This window comes from Salmo salar, chromosome ssa15, assembly GCF_905237065.1.
Source record: "Salmo salar chromosome ssa15, Ssal_v3.1, whole genome shotgun sequence".
Lineage (NCBI taxonomy): Eukaryota > Metazoa > Chordata > Actinopteri > Salmoniformes > Salmonidae > Salmo > Salmo salar.
In genome coordinates, this window is record NC_059456.1 from 32,085,427 (window position 1) to 32,091,957 (window position 6,531).

Sequence of the window (6,531 nt, forward strand, 5' to 3'; positions counted from 1 at the left end):
ATATCAGTCACTATCCTCACCATCACTAAGATTGTTAATGGTAACAATACTGTAGCCTCACACCCAACCATAATTCAAGGAGGTATATTATTTTCAACTCAACATTTTCTATAAATGTTTATAAATGTTTGCTTGACTTTTGTTTCACACACCAAGCAGCAACCTTGCATTTTCTGCTATAATGATTTTGTATTACTCCCAGTTCTGTAAATCAATTGATGATAAACTTCCCTTTTTCTTTATCCGACTTTATAAAGGTTATACTGAGCTGCTGGTTCTTTCCCAAGTAAGTATTAATTTTTCTGATATTTAAAATGTGCATGCCAATACAATATATTAATTAAATAAAAGTAGCAATTAGATGTTACAGGCATTGTTATTGCATTGATCCAACTCAGTCAAAGCTATCATATCTGCATGGTATGAATGAGGATACAAATCTATCAACTGATCACAGTATTGCCGATCACAGGCACATAGAAAATGTCTCTTGAGTTTTGGTAATTAACTCTGAGAAGGCTTGGATCAGGTGTATCTTTTGCCAGGTGTAGCATATTGTTTACAGAGACAGGAAAATATACACCTGATCCAAGCCTTCTCAGGCTATCTTTTGCCAGGTGTAGCATATTGTTTACAGAGACAGGAAAAGATAGCCTGAGAAGGCTTGGATCAGGTGTATATTTTCCTGTCTCTGTAAACAATATGCTACACCTGGCAAAAGATACACCTGATCCAAGCCTTCTCAGGCTATCTTTTCCTGTCTCTGTAAACAATATGCTACACCTGGAAAAAGATACACCTGATCCAAGCCTTCTCAGGCTATCTTTTGCCAGGTGTAGCATATACAAAACAAGAGGCTTTAACAAACAACCACAAACATGATAAAGTAAGTCAGGTATCACCATCCACCATTGTGTCTGAGAGAAGAAACACTCCTTTACCCAGATTCGTGTTTGCCAGAGTACTTGAATACTGCTTCCTCCTGACCCACTTTGACCTTTGACCTATTCTGCCATTGTTCACATTTATTCAGACAGACAAGGCCATCTACAGGCCTGGGCAGGTTGTGAATATCATGGCAGTGTCCATTCACCCAGCCACATATAAACAAGATCAACTCAACATTTTGGCTCCCGAGTGGCGCAGCGGTCTAAGGCACTGCATCTAAGTGCAAGAGGCGTCACTACAGTCCCTGGTTTGATTCCAGGCTGTATCACATCCGGCCGTGATTGGGAGTCCCATAGGGCGGCGCACAATTGGCCCAGTGTCGTCCGGGTTTGGCTGGGGTAGGCCGCCATTGTAAATAAGAATAAAAGTTAAATAAAAAATATATATTTTTAAAAAGATCGATATTATCATTAAGGTGTATGTTACTAGGTAACATACCAAGGGGGTATTGTAAGAACATTCAGTGTCGAAGTGATAGCAGCCAGATGAATGAACCTTGGGAAATGGAACTGTGATGGACAGTTGATAGTTCTCATTTCCTTTTAAAATTGCATGAGCCAGGATCCCAAGGCAAACATAATCTGGCAGTGGGTGTCATTGGACAGAGTTCTGGGGGTTTTGTCCAAAGAGTTTCAGCAGCTGTCTGAGAATCCACCCCTTGGCAAGTGGACCATTGCGACTTCATCAATGTGACTCCTATTAAATTCGAAAGGACCATGCCAACATATTTCTGCTCAAAAATACATTGAGTTGCTATTACATCTTCATTAAAGCTTTTCAGGATGATGCCGGCTACATTTCATCTGGACAATTCTGCATTTCATTCTGCAAACCATTGTTCACAGATAGCCTTGGGGCTTGAATGTGTTTTTTGTCTGGAAATGTTTTCATCATTAGGAAGATTGACACTAAATACTAAATATGAATTAGTGTTATTTAAAATCGCGTACTGTGAAACGTGTCTTCTGTGAACTATTACACAAAGCCCTCCTTTGTTGTTTTAATCATTATAGAGTAGATAACTAAAACCAAACTCCAACTGTCCAGCAGTTTTAAGTCTTACTGTCAAAGGGTCAGAAAAAAACAAAAACCAGAGTTCATTTGTCAGTCTGCTGAAATGTGGTTATCCCTCGCATTGTCTCTCTGTGTTACGGGAACTTGTGAGTGAAAAGCAATTCAATGTGGATCATCATGGTAAGGGTGCTTTCATCAACGTTAAGTTAAGGCGCCTTGACCCTTTCCCTAAGTTCTGATTCCGCCCTATATTGTTCATAAGATACATTTGAAGTCTGAAGTTTACATACACCTTAGCCAAATACATTTAAACTCAGTTTTTCATAATTCCTGACATTTAATCCTAGTAAAAATTCTCTGTCTAAGGTCAGTTAGGATCACCACATTATTTTAAGAATGTGAAATGTCAGAATAATAGTAGAGAGAATGATTTATTTCAGCTTTTATTTCTTTCATCACATTCCCAGTGGGTCAGAAGTTTAAATACACTCAATTGGTATTTGGTAACATTGCCTTTAAATTGTTTAACTTAGGTTGCAGTCATTAAAAATAGTTTTTCAACCACTCTATATCGACATAACCTGAAAGGCCGCTCAGCAAGGAAGAAGCCGCTGCTCCAAAACTGCCTTAAAAAAGCCAGACTACGGTTTGCAACTGCACATGGGGACAAAGATTGTAGTTTTGGAGAAATGTTCTCTGATCTGATGAAACAAAAATAGAACTGTTTGGCCATAATGACCATTGTTATGTTTGGAGGAAAAAGGGGGAGGCTTGCAAGCCGAAGTGCACCATCCCAACTGTGAAGCACAGGGGGTGGCAGCATCATGTTGTGGGGGTGCTTTGCTGCAGGGGGTTTTATGTTGTATAATTTAGCAAAAAATTCTAAAAACCTGTTTATGCTTTGACATGATGGGGTATTGTGTGTAGCTTGATAAAGGAAAAAACAATTTAATCAATTTTAGAATACGTAACAAAATGTGGAAAAAGTCAAGGGGTCTGAATACTTTCAGAATGCGTTGTATAAAAGCCCTCTTTGGACTTCACTGCTGAGGTAAGAGAAATTATGACGAGTGTATATTGTTTGGGTATTGTGTGGGAATAATGCAAAGCTTTATGCATAATATAACATTTTTGTATTTTATTCCGGATCCCAATTAGCTGCTGATACAGTAGGTTACGTCACCTGTTCTGCTACTACTCTTGTTTTCATGCAGTGTGATCAGAGATACATGAGTAGGACACATCACTGTTTCAGACTACCTCATATAAATGCCATGGTAACAAGGGTACTACTATAAGTTTGAAAGTGTTGTTTTCTGTCCCGAGCCGAGGTGGCAACAATCATTATAGAGGTAAGTGGCCTGTCAAAATGACAGCTTTTAGTGTTACCGCAGTAGGCCTACAGTATATGATAAGGATTCCACCTGTTTGGGATGATATTTCATTTGTTTTAAGGCATCCTTTGAAGACAGCTAAACGATGCTACAGGTAAATCGACAACCTGAAAGACCGCTCAGCAAGGAAGAAGCCACTGCTCCAAAACCGCCATAAAAAAGACAGACTACGGTTTGCAGCTGCACATGGGGACAAAGATCATACTTTTTGGAAAAACGTCCTCTGGTCTGATGAAACTGTTAGGCCATAATGACCATTGTTATGTTTAGAGGAAAAAGTGGGAGGCTTGCATTCCGAAGAACACCATCCCAACCGTGAAGCATGGGGTGGTAGCATCATGTTGTGGGGGTGCTTTGCTGCAGGAGGGACTGGTGCACTTCACAAAATAGATGGCATCATGAGGAGGAAAATTATGTGGATATATTGAAGCAACATCTCAAGACATCAGTCAGGAAGTTAAAGCTTGGTTGTAAATGGTTTCCCAAATGGACAATGACCCCAAGCATACTTCCAAAGTTGTGGCAAAATGGCTTAAGGACAACAAAGTCAAGGTATTGGAGTGGCCATCACAAAGCCCTGACCTCAATCCTATAGAACATTTGTGGGCAGAACTGAAAAAGTGTGTGCGAGCAAGGAGGCCTACAAATCTGACTCAGTTACACCAGCTCTGTCAAGAGGAATGGGCCAAAATTCACCCAACTTATTGTGGGAAGCTTGTGGAAGGCTACCCGAAACGTTTGACCCAAGTTAAACAATTTAAAGGCAATGCTACCAAATACTAGTTGAGTGTATGTAAACTTCTGACCCACTGGAAATGTGATGAAAGAAAAAAGAGTAAATCCTTCTCTCTGCTATTATTCTGACATTTCACATTCTTAGTAAAGTGGTGATCCTAACTGAGCTAAGACAGGGAACTTTAACTAGGATTAAATATTGCGAAAAACTGAGCTTAAATCTATTTGGCTAAAGTGTATGTAAACTTCCAACTTCAACTGTATGTGATAAACCAAACTTTACTTTTTGACGGTTGATGTCCCACTCCAGTTGACACTTCAGTTCCACTACGTGGTAAGTACCTTAGCATCCCCCGTCTCCAGGTGATGGCCAGGTGCTGTCTTCAGACACGGGTATCTCTGCTTCCCTCTCCCTGATCTCTGAGGAGTCTTGGGCTCCCTTGGACTAGGTTGTTATCTACTGTGTACATTCAGATGAAGAGATCATCAATGATGCACTGCATGTTCCCATTGCCCAAGTTCTAAAAAACAAGCTAATTGTCATATGTTATTTTACTTTAAACATTTGTAGTCCTGCACCAGGTCAAGGAGCAGATCAAAACACCCAGCGTCCTTCATCATATCTCTAAATGTAATCATTAGAATAGGTTACATTCAGTTCAGTTGGTCAGCCTAGCAGCATAGTCATTCATTATCCTTACTTTGCTATCCTGTCCCAATATGTCCCAATTTGTAAGTCGCTCTGGATAAGAGCATCTGCTAAATGACTTAAATGTAAATGTAATGTTGAGGTGTGATAGTATGACCTGTGACCTCTGTGGACAGGGCCTGCTGATGAGGTGTCCCTCAAGGTGTCTGTGGCTGAGCCCGGGTCACTGATGGGGATCCTGGTGGTGAATAAGGCCACACTCTGGCCACACTCACACCATGACATCACCAAAAAAAACAGCATTAAAAACATGAGTGAAAGTGACTGCCACATACGCTACTGTTCAAAAGTTTGGCAGCTTCATTAAATAGTACCCGCAAAACGCCAGTCTCAACGTCAACAGTGAAGAGGCGACTCCGGGATGCTGGCCTTCTAGGCGGAGTTGCAAAGAAAAAGCCATATCTCAGACTGGCCAATAAAAATAAAAGATTAAGATGGGCAAAAGAAAACAGACACTGGACAGAGGAGTCTCCTCTGCACTGTTGACGTTGAGACTGGTGTTTTGTGGGTACTATTTAATGAAACTGCCAGTTGGGGACTTGTGAGGTGTCTGTTTCTCAAACTAGACACTCTAATGTACTTGTCCTCTTGCTCAGTTGTGCACTGGGGCCTCCCACTCCTCTTTCTATTCTGGTTAGAACCAGTTTACGCTGTTCTGTGAAGGGAGTAGTTCACAGTGTTGTACGAGATCTTCAGTTTCTTGGCAATTTCTCGCATGGAATAGCCTTCATTTCTCAGAACATGAATAGACTGACGAGTTTCAGAAGAAAGTTCTTTGTTTCTGGCCATTTTGAGCCTGTAATCGAACCCACAAATGCTGATGCTCCAGATACTCAACTAGTCTAATGAAGGCAATAGTTTTCAGCAGTGCTAACATAATTGCAAAAGGGTTTTCTAATGATCAATTAGCCTTTTAAAATGATAAACTTGGATTAGCTAACACAACGTGCCATTGGACCACAGGAGTGATGGTTGCTGATAATGGGCCTCTGTACGCCTATGTAGATATTCCATAAAAAATGTGCCATTTCCAGCTACAATAGTCATTTACAACATTAACAATGTCTACACTGTATTTCTGATCAATTCGATGTTATTTTAATGGACAAAAAATGTGCTTTTCTTTCAAAAACAAGGAAACGTCTAAGTGACCCCAAACTTTTGAACGGTAGTGTAAATCAGTAATATACTGTTTGCTTCTTGTTTTTAAAGAGATTGTTTGTTTTCCAAAAGAGTGTGATGCATTCTGTGATCCATGGACCAGACAGCACCAGTGATGACACTACCGTCTAGGTGTGATCTATGGACCAGACAGCACCAGCGATGACACTTCTGTCTAGGTGTGATCCATGGACCAGACAGCACCAGTGATGACACTACTGTGTCTAGGTGTGATCCATGGACCAGACAGCACCAGTGATGACACTACTGTCTAGGTGTGATCTATGGACCAGACAGCACCAGTGATGACACTACCGTCTAGGTGTGATCCATGGACCAGACAGCACCAGTGATGACACTACTGTCTAGGTCAAGTTCTTCATCATTTTGTGATTCACTACAGCTTTTCAATGTCTGACTTTCAATTTTCACCACACATATGTCTAATGATTTACTGTAATACCCTTTCCAGGTACACCTATGGAACACTATCTATTGCCCCTACCCAAGTATCCATCAGTTGTAAACAGAGTCAATACAAACAGGCTGTTCTGAACCTGACCAAACTGG